Source organism: Myripristis murdjan, chromosome 3 (assembly GCF_902150065.1).
Source record: "Myripristis murdjan chromosome 3, fMyrMur1.1, whole genome shotgun sequence".
In the NCBI taxonomy this organism is placed as follows: domain Eukaryota; kingdom Metazoa; phylum Chordata; class Actinopteri; order Holocentriformes; family Holocentridae; genus Myripristis; species Myripristis murdjan.
Genome location: NC_043982.1, coordinates 8,934,539 through 8,949,336, shown reverse-complemented (window position 1 = coordinate 8,949,336; position 14,798 = coordinate 8,934,539).

Here is a 14,798-nt window from a genome sequence, read left to right as displayed (position 1 = left end):
GAGCCTTGGTACATATTATGTGCACACAATGTTGAAATAGTCTCTTGACATTAGTTGCAAGTAACCTCAAACTCACACTGCCTATCTGTTGTCTACTGCTGACTAGAGTTCTCATCGGGCCTGAAAATTAAGACCCGACCCGACCCGGGCCTGACTGGGCCAGCCCGAGGCCCGACCCGACCCGACTAATTAGCCGAACTTTAGGCCCGACAGCCCGATAAAGCCCGAAAAAAAAATCGCCAAATTCGCCATTATTTAGCAGAGCCGGTCGGCCGCGGCATCGGGGCACCATCAGTCGGTATCAGGCGGGCCGGCCGTGGCACCGGCCAGCATGAGGCAGCTCAGCTGTCAGATCCGGCAGACCTGACGGGTGGGCGCGGTATCGGACGGTGCCGCGTCCGGCCCGCCTGATGCCGACTGATGGTGCCGCGGCATGTGCGGGTCAATACGGTAGTCTAGAAAACTGGAGATTTTTTTTTTTTTTCTCGTGCGCCCCCAGATTGCGCCCTGGGCAGTTGCACTGCCCATAGCAAAAACCGTCCCTGCTGCAGTCTGCCAGCACAGCGGGATACTGCTGCAACTCTCTCTCTCACTTGTTTGCGCTGCGCACGCACAGCTGGTTGTCTGTCTGTCACTGAAAGTTTAGCCTCCAAATCCAATCCAGTCTCTCACTCTCCACCAGTCACATAAAAATGAAACGTCATAATCAATAACAGAACACATAATTCAATTTTTTTATTTAAAAAAAAAAAAAAAAAAAAAAATCCCCCACAGAACCCGAAGCCCGACCCGACCCGCCCAATTCACGTAAATTTTAGGCCCGACCCGACCCGAAAATGTCGGGTCGGGTCGGGTCGGGTCGGGTTCGGGCAGAATATGAGAACTCTACTGCTGACCTCCAAATACATCACTGAGGCACTTGATGACAGTATCAGTATCAGTGACCTGCTTTTGCACTGCAGCGTTGTGAATTCTATCTTTTGTTTGTTTGTTTATTTGTTTAAGCAGTTTAAATGTGACCTGTTAAAGATCATCTGTGATTGCACTGAGCACCTTTACAATGAGATTTTAATGTGCAACTCCTGGCGTAGATGACTGAGTGGTGTTATGACACCCCTTTAGCTGTGTCTATTACAGTTTTACAATGAGATACATGAGGACGTTTTCTAATTATGGATAGTTTGAAGACCTCCTGAAAGGGCACTCTTACTTGCTTGATTTTATGCATTTCCTGTTATAGCAGGATGGGGTGGGACATGGTGTAAATGGTGTAATGTGAAATTATTTCATGGAGACTTAAAATCTACAGAGAATTGTTTCATCAAAATCTTCAGATTGTGTAAGCTTTCAAATATGCTGCTCTGCTTGAAAAACTGTATTGCAATAGTTAAAGTGATAGTTCTGATTCTCACCAATATACTCATATTGGTTGCTCCATGCAAGCAAGAGCTTCACCAGGTGTGTTTTGCTCCAACATTAATGAAATAGATACAGACAATACAATTCTGAACAGCAACAGCAGCACAAATTGTTTTGTAGTTTCACTTTGAATGCTCTTTTTGACCAACTGGTTTCCAAAATGGCACCTCTGCCATAACACCGGCACTGTGTCACCACGCCGTGCTGCTCCGGGCCTATGTTCAGCTTTCAGAGTGATAGAGTGGTGGCAGTGCTACAGCAGAAAATAGTTCCACCATTTTGCAAACCAGCTGTCTGCAAAGAGCGCTGAAAGTGAAACCCAAACAAACATGTCTTGTTCTGCATTCTTCAAATCAAATTTTCAGTTTTATGTCGATGCACAAAATCGTGTTGTTTTTCGTTCTGTATCTACTTCATTCATTTGGGAGCAGTACACTCCTGGTGAACCTGTATTGTTGTGACAGGAAAAGACTTAACCCTATAAAGCCTGAACAATGAAAGAATTGGCAGAAAATTCCAATTTTTTTTAAATTGAACCCTTTATCTATAACAATATATATATATATATATATATATATATATATATATATATATATATATATATATAAGAAATTCAAAAAATATGTTATTACACGACCTTTCTGGTGTATGATATATGATATGTACTTGAAGTGCCAATGGTATGGTCCAGGGTGAACAGGGGAAGTGTTGAAAGGTATACAACAGTATTTTGGTCAATTATTGATGAAACTGAAAATGAAAAACGGAATTGAAAATGTGTATCATATATGATACAAATGGCTTTACAGGGTTAATGAACCAAACTTGGTGGATGTATTGCCCTCACATATGGGTGAGGATCTGAACTATAACTGTAAGGGCTGTGCTTGGTCATTTGCTTAAGATTAACAAAAAGTCTTTTATGCTGAGTATAATTTGCATTTAATTATATTCTGTAACAAACTTCTCAGGGCAACTATTTGTGTAACAGCATAACTGTATCCTAATGTGCCGAGCGTTACCTGTGTTGTATGTATGATGTCAGTGTGAATGGAGTGAGTGGGTCACCCAGGTCCGTGTGAGGGCTCTCATCTCAGCAGCTCTAAGTAGCCGGGGTGGCGACGGCGGTGGCCAGGGGAATGACAGGGAGGACACAACCACTTGACTCTGGAGAAGCAATCAGACTCTAAGGGGTTTAATGCACTGCCTTGGGTCTGAGCCACAGCAATTGGGTTTGATAGCCGTGTCATTATGAGAGGAGGGCGTCTGGAGGTCTTCAGCGGCCAGGGATTAGAGGAGGAGAGGGGGACGAAGAGAACGAATAGAGAAGTGGAGGAGAGCGAGTGAGGGGGTTCGCTGTGTCTCACCGCTTTGGACCGAGGCCTTTCTCACATCCTCAACTCCCTCTCATCATCACTCTCCCGCACCCCTCGCTGATTTCCCCCTCACATAAGTGACACGGACTGGAGACAAAACTGTGGGCCACTCCTGCATTGTGTCTGCGGAGCCCTCTGTGTTTTTGCGTTTGTTTAACACCTGACATTTTAATTTGGTGCCTTGCAGACAATTATTGTTTATCTCCTCGACAATAGCTAATTAAGAGGATATCAGTGACAATGTCTTAAGCATTTTCTCTCTTTCTCTCTCTGTGCCTCCTCCTCCTCCTCCCTTTTTACCCTCTGTAATCAGTGTGAGATTCAGAGTGAGGGAGACAATCTCGGCACAAATCAGAGAAATTACAAGAATATGACACTTACAGAATAGTTTGCATATGAAAATGACACTTACAGGGTAATTTTGCCTAATGACGTTTTTTTGCCAGACTCATTTAATGCCTTAACCAAAGGATGTAACTTATTCTACTCTGCTCGCTCCAGTCCTAGAGTGGAACATTTAGTTCATGGAGCTGAGTGAGATCTCTGAGTGAGTGTATTTGAGTCTGTGAGAGTCTGTGCTGAGTGTGTGTGTGTGTGTGTGTGTGTGTGTGTGTGTGAGAGAGAGAGAGAGCGAGAGAGAGAGAGAGAGAGAGAGAGAGAGAGAGAGAGCGAAGTCAACCTGTGATGGTTGTGATGGCAGATGCTAGGGTAAGAGTTGTCATCAGCGTTCCTGGAGCCTTATGGAAGAGAGCCAGGTACATGGCTTTGATTGAGCCTGCTGTGGCTGTGCCGTTTGCCACAGCACAGCTTTGATTAGTGGCTCCATGAAAATGTATGCCCTATGCTCAAAGAAAACTGGGGGAGTAACTACCTGTCAGGAAATTCACAAACAAGGCTACTTAGTGCAGAGGGAACTGTATATTTTAAAGTCTAATATTCCCTGCCATTTCATTTCATTTCATCGTGGGGGCTTGCCAAATCCCTGCTGATACCCCACCTCACCCTTTCGATGGGTCTCTAGATAAGGCGGGAGGTATGCAGCTAGCCCCGCGAAAGAGAGATGTGGGAGAAAGCGCTCTCTCAACCGCACAACAAAGGCTCACTGCCAGATGCTGTGAATACCAAAAATCCCCGTAACACAAACATAAAATATATAAATTAATCAGGGTGCAGGTAAATAAATAAATAATGTATATGAGGAGCTAATTAAATGTGTTTATTCCTGTTATCATATGCTGCCCTCATTTCCACCACTTGAAGTCATGAATCATTAAGTGGCTGCTAAATTGGTCTCTGGGGCCGTCCTAGTGGCAGGGGGCGGTCAAATCCTGTCTGGCAGAAGGCAGGTGTGCAGCGGACGGACGGATGGCCTGTGCTCCTGCACTCCTCGGACAGCGGCGCCTGACAGAGGGGAAGCAGGCTTCACGCTGGGAGGTGAGTGGCCGGAGGAGAGTCGGTAGCAGAGCGGCTGACAGGGCCGCCCGTCACCGGGCCAGCGCGGCTTTGATTAATGAGGGCATTTGAAAGACAATTAGTGGGAGCAGATTTGCCTTCAACTACCTTATCAATCAGAACCCTTTTAATTCAAAGTGTAGCACCCTCTGCACCAAAATGAGTGTCTAAGCATTGTGTATCGCGCAGGGGACAGACTGCCAGTCAAGAGGTGGGGAGGAAGGTAGGAGAGGAGGGGCCATCTCTGAAAACAAAACTTGGCCTCTCTGAGGACTTGTTATCGCAGTTAGTGAGGCTTTGGACAGCGGTTGCTGTTGAACCTGTGGGTGCCATCTCTTCATATGTGTACACTGAAGTGAGACAAAACTCTTTTGTGTAGCTGTGACATACCTTGTTGTGCATACATACGTATCACCATTATTCTATTTGTTGTTCCTGTTTATTACTTTGGTTTATTCCTTGTATGTGTCGCTTGGCCAATAAAGTTAAAAATAAACAAGGTCAGTGCATTAAAATGAGAATGCTTTCTAAGAGTTAACAACCTTTTAAAAAGTACCATATCCGTGATTCTGCATGTTTAACCTAATATCTACAAAATGTATATAATTCACATTTCTGCTAATCTTATCGAAAAGCAAGCAGTCGTATTTTAGAACTCTGATTTCATTTTTCCTACCTTTTGGTTTCATTGGTTTCCATTCATTCCACTATGGTTTGAAAATGAACTTTCAGAGACTTTAAACTTTCTTCACACCAGTACTCCATCACCATAATGAAGTCGTCCACATTAGTTTTCCTAAAAGCAGCAGCACTGTTGTGTTTTGATGACTTGAAATTGGGCAGAGTGGAATGGTCTCTCAGAGAATTATTGGCTCCTTGGTTTATGAAGGGTGACGACTTTGTCTGCTGCAGAAACAGAACATTATATTTGAAAACTGAGAAACTTTGATTATATGTTGTGAACTCTTCACCCCATATGATTTGCAAAATGGTTCGCAGTGGGAAATGTGGGTGAACTGTAAATGTGCCATTAAAACATTCAAAATCACTGGTATGGTCCTTTCATTCTAAGTAACTTTACAAAAGGAAACACAGATTATTGAAATAACCTGTAGTAAGATTTTATTTTATTTATTATTATTATTATTATTATCATTATTATTTTGTAATGAGCAGTAAAGATGGAGGTCTGTTTTATACTACATCTTAGCCATTTGACTCCACTCAAAGGCCTCAACAATATTTCTAACCAAGTCGCCATGTATCTTTCTCACATTTCCCACTGCCATCCATTATCACTGCAATCATCAAAGCCGGTTTTCTGAAACAGCAGGGCCACAAGAATTTATTCTGTACATGATAGAATCCAAATCCAGTCTCATTAATACAGACCGAGTCATTGCTATACTATTAAGTCAAGCAGATTCGCCTCTTTTGATGATCTGTCACCTTATTAATAAGTGCTGAAATAAAATCTCACAAAATTAGCTTAAAGTCCCCCAGTATTAACTATGAAAGTCTTCAAGGCACGCTTCTCTAGTGCGTTTTAACAACTGACAGTCAGTAGGTCATTTTAGGGGGGGATGCCATCCCCCTTGTTAGCAAAATCACCAGAATGCATCCCCCCCTTGCTAACCAGCCCCCCTCCCCTCTCCGTCTCCTAGTAGCAGAGAGAGTGCAGCGGGTGAGGGGCTGCTTAGTTGAATATGTTAGTCTAGTCTGCCTGACTCACTGATCCTTTATCTGACTGAGATTTGTGCAAGGTAGAGTCTATGGCCCCGAGCACGGCTCTGAGATTTGAGCAGTCCAACTGTGCTGTGTGTTGATAAATCCATGGTGCTGTCCATGGTGCTGAAGTGGCAGACATTACACCTTTTTCTCTGATTCCTGCCCTTCTGTCAGTTTCTATAATATTCTCTGAATTATATACTATGAATTCTCAATTTGTATACCATATTGGAGCCTATATACTATAAAGAGAAGCATCACTTTCAAAAAAAAAAGTGACAAGTATCAATGTGTAGTTCAGTAGGATCATAGAGACACACTGCTGTCTATAATACTCATTCATTCATTCATTTTCTGTTATTTATCCAGGACTGGGTCGCTGTTGCAGCAGGCTGAGGTCAGCCCAGACGGTCCTGTCCCTGGCCACATCTGCCAGCTCCTCTTGAAGGATCCCAAGGTGTCCCCGGGCCAACTGGGATATAATCCCCCCAGTCTGCCCCGAGGACTCCTCCCAGTTGGTCATGCCTGAAACACCTCCACAGGGAGGCACCCTATTCTTATAATATTCCCTTAATATTTCTATGATCATTCAGTAGCATCTGTGCTGCTGAAAATACACCCCGGATGTATAGCAAAATATTTTAGGGAAGACTTGACTACAGACTTGACTACAGTACCTGCTACAGTGCAGCAGGTACTGTGACTGAGGAAATGAACCTGCACTGACCACAACACACTCTGCTGCTACAGCTACACAGTTCAAAAAAGCATGATTAATTAAAATAATAATAATAATAAGCATGATTAAAATGCTTAATGTCCATATCCTGTAAAAGAACAAGCTCACACAAAATATGTATTTAGCCTGATAGTAGTTCTGTTACATCAAAATTATGGGTGTGTGTGTTGGTTGGTGGTGTGGGAGCAGGGAGTGCTCCCATTACGCCATCCCCCCTGTTAAAAAATAACAAATCACCTACTGCTGACAGCTGGAAAAGTCGATAATCAAGAGATTTTTCTTTTAGTTCATGACAGCACAGAGGAGTGTTGAATGTACAAATATACATATCAAGAGTTTACCTCAGTGCTGCAGCATTTCATCTCACTCTATATAGCCACCCTCTTGCACAATTACACTTGTCAATCATTTGAACTCAAATTATCTGAACCACTGGAGAAATGATGTAGATCTGCCAGTGTGCTTAAGAGGGCGAAAGATGTGTTTTCATAAAGCTGGAAACAAGCAAGTAAAGAAGTGTCTCTATTGATCCCACTGCCTGTAAATAAAACAAGGGCAATGGGCAAAAAGAAACAAACAGCACTGGATAGACAGAACCTGGGGAAGAAAATCAATATGTTCCCCACTGGCAGGTCTTCTCTGGTCAGACTATTCTCTCCGGGTTAGGCTGTCTGCAGACGGAAAGCAGTAACATGGTCAATCTGCTCTTGATTTCCAAATATGTTTTATAATAGGGTCCAACTGTGAATCAGGCTCATATGCATTTAACTCACACAGCTAAACGAGCGAAGGAAGGGCTGGCATTACAAATGTCCGATAGCTCTCAGCCAAAAAAAAAAAAAAATTTTACATTGTTCCTCAGTAGGACAGATGTGCCAGCTGCAGGGTTTTGAAGCAGAGGTTCAAAACTTTTTAATGCAGCTGTGTTTATTTACAGATTCAAGCGACTCCACATTCATTTGGAGAGCCAAGAGAGAACCAATACATTATCTAAAATGTAGGATCTGTAAATCAAGAAGGAGGCTTAATTCTTTATGAAATAGCATGCTTTAGAAAAAAATATTAACTTTGCATCATATGTGGTAAACATATTATTGCGACATGCCACCTACCATCAGCTGTCAAAAAATGCCCAAAACCAAAGCAAATATTTAAAAAAAAAAAAAAAAAGGTAACACTTTACAATAAGAGTATAAGAATTAACGTTAGTTAATTGCCATAATAAATTCTTGCCATAATAAACATTAACAGGTAATAAACATTAAGTAACAGTTAACTAACAGACACTAATGTGTCTAAGAATCATGTACTAATGCTGTTCATGCTAAGGTATTAATTTATATGTTACTTAAGGGTTATTGTAGATATTAACATTAGTAAATGCCATAATAATCATTAACTAACAGTTAATTAACCATTATGGCATTAACTAATGTTAATTGTTGTACTCCCATTGTAAAGTGTTACCAAAATAAATAAATAAATAAACAGTGAATACAAGCACCATTAAATGCCTACAGTGCAGCTCCCTTTGTCAGTTCAAAAGATCGTACTTATTTAAATACACAAAAATAAAATATTATAATCAGCACTGGGGCAAATATGTTTACCTGTCTCTTTTCAGATGTGTCTTATGATGTATTTGGTGGTGGTGTGTTTAAGGCCCGGCCTGTTGTGGACTCTCTGCCTGCCTCTCCTCCTTGTTCCAGCTTAGCAGGCAATGAGGAATGCTGGCTGCTGCCCTCCATTTCCCATTAGCTGTTTTATTTCACGGGAAATTTGCTTCCTGCTTGCTGTAATTGGTATATAGGCACCTCCTGATGTGGGCATTAGGATTTTTAATACAATCTTTTACGCAGGTGAGAATGTGCATATATTACCCTTTCAGTAGCACTTTATTTGATTGTCATTCTCAATTATTTACCAATACACTGTGTAAAACAAAGTTAAACGTTGTGGCTAATGTTATTAGCTTTCTACCAGAGGGCGTAGCTTTGTTTCCACACCCTAACTGCACAATGATGATAATAACATCATCTGAAGACTTCGAAACTTTGCCATCACGTTTTCCAGCAACAGCTTCCCCAGGACACGGGAACCAACCACTTGCAGGATGGTTACACTAATTTGAGGCTTTCTTTAATTTACTGAACGGTCAGTGCTTCCAAAATATAAGCATGAGCAGACCCGTAATGAAAACCAGCAAACTCTGTTAGCCCAGAAAAAATGTCTCATGGAGAGTGACTTTGTTCTCTCTCTCTGAAGTTTCCATCCACCATGTGTTAACACTGGCCTGAATTCATAACAGAATTTGGAAATTTGCTTTTATATTACTTCCTTTTCTATTACTTTCAGTGACACACAAGGCCACATACAGTATATAGTTTAATAAAGGATGTGTATTCATGGTTTGAGCAAAGAAAGAGATGATTTCACCTCCACGTAATTAAGTCCGCTTTGCTGTTTTAATTCATTCTTTTTCTTGCGTTTGGTTACTGCAAATTGGTAGTCAATTGTGTGTTTACAATTCCAGACGTGCACGATATCGAATGGCGAAATTGCAATAAGGCTTTCTCCACCGGAGCCCAAAACTGGGCGCCATAATGATATTCATTTTCAAACAGGAGAACATTCTAATGGGCAATTAAGATGATCAAGCCTGCCAAGCTACACGTGAAGAACGGAGTCCTAGTGCCAGTGATTACGTGTCCTCCGCCCCTGCCTCCTTCCTCCACTGGCCCAGGCGCTGTCTTATATGTGTGCATAAGAAGCAGGGAGGGGAAGAGGGAAAAGGCTCCAAAAGCACAATATAATTGAACTTTCCACATTATTTCTCACTAATATGTGCTGCCACTTGGTCTCATTAGTGGAATGATGTGCTCTCCCGTTCTGGAATGAACTCTTTGCCCGAGTAATTAAGGCTCCTAAAGTTTCTAGTCCTTTGTTTAAAGAATTCGTCCTTGTGCTCTCCATGCCCCATCAGCTGCCTAATTAGCAGGGCCTTTGTGTGATTAAAAATTCTCACAGAGATTCCATTGGATATTTTCCTCTGTTAATGAGTGTTTGTGGACAGCTGGGAACGGGCACAGGCTCCCTCCTCGTAGGACCTCCTGTGCATTGGGCAGACCTCTGTCAGGGCCCAAGAGTGAGAGCTGTCATTTCTGTAATGGGGATGTAAATTGGTCAAAACCTACCCGGGCCCCTGCAGGAATGGAAATGCCTTGAAATATAAATGAGGATGAATATTCATATTTTTTCCACTTCAATAAAAAAGTGCTGAGTATTAATATACATGTCTGTCAGTTTAAGCAGTGCTAGGAACTTGGTGTGCTATGCCTGCCCATTAATGCAGCCCTTGGCTTCATTTGCTATTATCCTCAGGTTCTTTTTCTCCCTAAAGTTGGGGTCACCCTCTCCACTGAGAATTGCACATTGGAGGCTTTCCTTTTGTAACAATTCTCCCACTTAGCGAGTGTGTGTGAGAGAGAGGGAGAGAGGGTCCTGAAAGAGCCAGAAAGGCATTTAATGAAGCCCACTCGGAAGTAAGGAAAGCAGGGGTCAAACCTAAATGAAACGAACAAGGCAGGCTGTGGGAGGCTGGTGGCTGTGTGTGGTTGGAGGACAGCGGAAATCCAGAGGGAGAAAAAGAGGGACGTTGGGAGGAAAGGCCTGCACAAGAAATAGTCCACATTGGTTTAGTTGCCTGGGACAGATGCCCTTCAGCCTCGCAGCTGTTTCTCAACTCCCACTTTGTCTTCATTTGTCTCCAATTACACAATGATAGCACAGAAGAAATGGTAATGTACTTTCATACAATGTATTTATATTTTCAACAATGAGCTGCAAACGTTTCTACGTAAGGGTTCATACGGACGATCGAATCAGTGTCCTGCGTCACACCAACGCCGTCCCGATATGAGGAAAAGGCAAGGCCTTCAAAGCCGAGTGTGTGAGCCTCACTTTGTTAAGGCCAGAGGCAGAGAGAAAATCAAAGTAATGATAAGGACTTGGTCTGCGCAAGGAGAAACTGTTGAACCAAGCGATTCTGGGAAAGTTTAATTACAAAGAGGAACGATGGATAGATTTCTTAAAACATCATTATAAACAGAGACAGGCATAATGAGCTGTGTGGCTGATTATATTTCTATTTAAAGACCTGGATCTCCTGAGAAAACAGCAAATGATAGGACATCTTACAGAACAATTTACACCTAAAAGGGCATGTTAAGCCTTGGAAGTAAAAAAAAAAAAAAAAATCCATTCAAATTCGGCAGGAACAAAAGGAAGTGGAAATTATTTGTTGCCCCCTTTCAGTATGATTTTCATAAGCATTTCGGATGTGCCAAAGATAAGTGGCCGTGATGAAGGTTAAAGAGATTAGATTGGTTATCAAATAATAAATCAGCCGGAGATGATTTCTTATTTGCTGGGCTCACAGGGCATTTGTTGATGTAGACTCTGTTTTTGATTCTGATATACTGTCTCTTTGCTGTCTTCTGATTTGCAGTTTGCCTGTTTTTTGATCTACGAATCTTTTGATGTACTAATTCACATTCTCTCAACACTCTGATAGATATTCAAAGGTTTTTTTTTTTGTTTTTTTTGTTTTTTTTTTTCAGCCCATCGTTGCAGTACCTGTAGACCTCCCCACAGGAATGATTCCAGAGTTAAAAGTTCTACCCTGTTTGGATGGAGTTAAACTCTCCTGCATGGGCTTTGGGTGATTTGTTTGTTTGTTTTTAATTAAAATCTAATGTAGCTTTCTCGGGGCCTGGCAACTGCAGCTCTGCCCAGTGACTGGGGGATATTTAATAAGCTGCAGTGCTAAAAGTTGTTTCATTAGGTGTGAAAAGGGCTGATAACTCAATAGCCAACAGCCAAACATCCTCTCTGTGTCGGTTTCCTGCCTCTTTAATCTGTTTTTCATTCTGTCTGGCATGCTGTTGCAGTACAGGGGGCTTCACAAAACGGAAAAGACATTCATCACCATCGGGCCTCAGACAAACCAGGGTGACAGAGCCAGCCAGCCGGTTTGGCTGAGGCAGGAGGCTCTTCAGACTGCAGAGCACTGCAGCTAGAGGTGGCTGATTGTATGTGTGTGTGTGTCTGGTTGTTCATCCTGACATTTAATATACCGTGGACTTGAGTGTAGACAGTATGAGTGTAGTCATACTGTCTGGATTGCAGATAGGCAATCATGTGCCAAGAGTATGCAAGTTTACAGTCCAACCAAACTCCACATCCTGACACTCCTCTTAACTTTGCCTAAAATCCCTTGCATTAAGTTGGAAGAGATTCAGGAAAGTTTTCAGAGCAGGGCAACTTTTATTTCAGTCAGGAGCTGCGGTTGACCTGGCTGCAGGTGTGCTGCCACTGTGAGGTCATATTTAACCTGCTAGGCTTGTTTAGGAGTTTGTTAAAATAGATAGAAGAGCAAAGAATATACTCTTTGGAACTTCCAGTGGTAAACAAAGACCACAATCCCATTACTCAATTCAATATAATGGATAGCTCTGGTTAAATATTACTCAAATACAAGTGAAAGTTGTTTATTCCGGTTTCTACTAGAGTCAAAGTATATGCTTTTTTACATGCTTAAGTATGCAAAAGTACATTTCCTCTCTAATGTCAGCACATTTCTGGGTTTTTACAATGAATTTATTGAACACAGTTGTAAAACCTTCTTGAGGCAACTGCCATGCTTTCTCTGTAAAAGACAACACATGCCTTTAGCCAAATAGAATAGCGACAATATTAGGAACTGAACAATAAATTAAGCATACTGAAAAATATAACTTGGCTGAAGGCTATCATCTGGTTTAAAAAACTGTGAGACAACATCTCCTCAGCTGTTTGGCAGTGACTTGCATTGAGTTTGATAAAAAAAAAAAATCTCAAAATTCATTAAAGCTCTTTTGATTTGTGTATTCTCACTGCTGCTACAAAAAATATTAGAAAATGTATTTTCTGTCTGATTGTGTGTGTGTGTGTGTGTGTGTGTGTGTGTGTGTGTGTGTGTGTAGAAAGTTGCGTGTCAACAAGTAGAAGATGAACAGGTTCTTTGCCACCACATTGTGCCTTAAAACTGTTAAACACACACCTACGAGTTGATGGGTTGATTATCCCACTTAAATCATGGTCATTTGCCTACAATATAAAAAAAGCATTCAGAAATTTTTAGCGAAATATCGAAAGGTTATGAAGCAAGAGCTTACCTGTGTCATGACAAGGAATAGTGCTGGTCCCTTTTCCAACCGTAAAAGGGTTAGGGTTAGTCGCAGTACAAATTCCAACAGGATGAGGTAAGCAAAGGTTATGTTTATGTTATAACTCATTATAAAGTAATGGTGTGTTTTCCTTCGCAGTCAGTAGTTTATCAAGTCAATGACTCAGCTGTGCTCACCACAGTTGATAGCAAGTAAGCTTTGACAGGTGCTGCTTTTTAATGTTGCTATGGTTACATGTCGGGTAGCAGCTTAATTTAGAACAGTGATTAAACTTGAGCCAAACTACGTGTCCAACATACAGTTTTACACACACCTGCTGGCCAATCAGAAAATAGCATTCACCCAGTAGACAGTGATGTAAAGTTGAGTAACTGATATCTAGAGAGTACAAATAGTCAAAATTATCAAAATCACATAGCCATGTTATAAGTAGGCAGGTGGAAACTTAACTTATCATAGTAAAACATGGCTGACTAATGCAAGAAAGGCATTATTGTGTAATCTACTGCAGATAGTTTAGCTGACAAACATCATGTACAGTACAGGCCAAAAGTTTGGACACACCTTCTCATTCAATGCGTTTTCTTTATTTTCATGACTATTTACATTGTAGATTCTCACTGAAGGAATCAAAACTATGAATGAACACATGTGGAGTTATGTACTTAACAAAAAAAGGTGAAATAACTAACATGTTTTATATTCTAGTTTCTTCAAAATAGCCACCCTTTGCTCTGATTACTGCTTTGCACACTCTTGGCATTCTCTCGATGAGCTTCAAGAGGTAGTCACCTGAAATGGTTTTCCAACAGTCTTGAAGGAGTTCCCAGAGGTGTTTAGCACTTGTTGGCTCCTTTGCCTCAGTGTGCCTTCAATTTTGAATAAATCCCCAACAGTGTCATCAGCAAACCCCCCCCCACACCATCACACCTCCTCCTCCATGCTTCACAGTGGGAACCAGGCATGTGGAATCCATCCGTTCACCTTTTCTGCGTCTCACAAAGACACGGCGGTTGGAACCAAAGATCTCAAATTTGGACTCATCAGACCAAAGCACAGATTTCCACTGGTCTAATGTCCATTCCTTGTGTTTCTTGGCCCAAACAAATCTCTTCTGCTTGTTGCCTCTCCTTAGCAGTGGTTTCCTAGCAGCTATTTGACCATGAAGGCCTGATTGGCGCAGTCTCCTCTTAACAGTTGTTCTAGAGATGGGTCTGCTGCTAGAACTCTGTGTGGCATTTATCTGGTCTCTGACCTGAGCTGCTGTTAACTTGCGATTTCTGAGGCTGGTGACTCGGATGAACTTGTCCTCAGAAGCAGAGGTGACTCTTGGTCTTCCTTTCCTGGGTCGGTCCTCATGTGTGCCAGTTTCGTTGTAGCGCTTGATGGTTTTTGCGATTCCACTTGGGGACACATTTAAAGTTTTTGCAATTTTCCGGACTGACTGACCTTCATTTCTTAAAGTAATGATGGCCACTCGTTTTTCTTTAGTTAGCTGATTGGTTCTTGCAATAATATGAATTTTAACAGTTGTCCAATAGGGCTGTCGGCTGTGTAGTAACCTGACTTCTGCACAACACAACTGATGGTCCCAACCCCATTGATAAAGCAAGAAATTCCACTAATTAACCCTGATAAGGCACACCTGTGAAGTGAAAACCATTTCAGGTGACTACCTCTTGAAGCTCATCGAGAGAATGCCAAGAGTGTGCAAAGCAGTAATCAGAGCAAAGGGTGGCTATTTTGAAGAAACTAGAATATAAAACATGTTAGTTATTTCACCTTTTTTTGTTAAGTACATAACTCCACATGTGTTCATTCATAGTTTTGATGCCTTCAGTTAGAATCTACAATGTA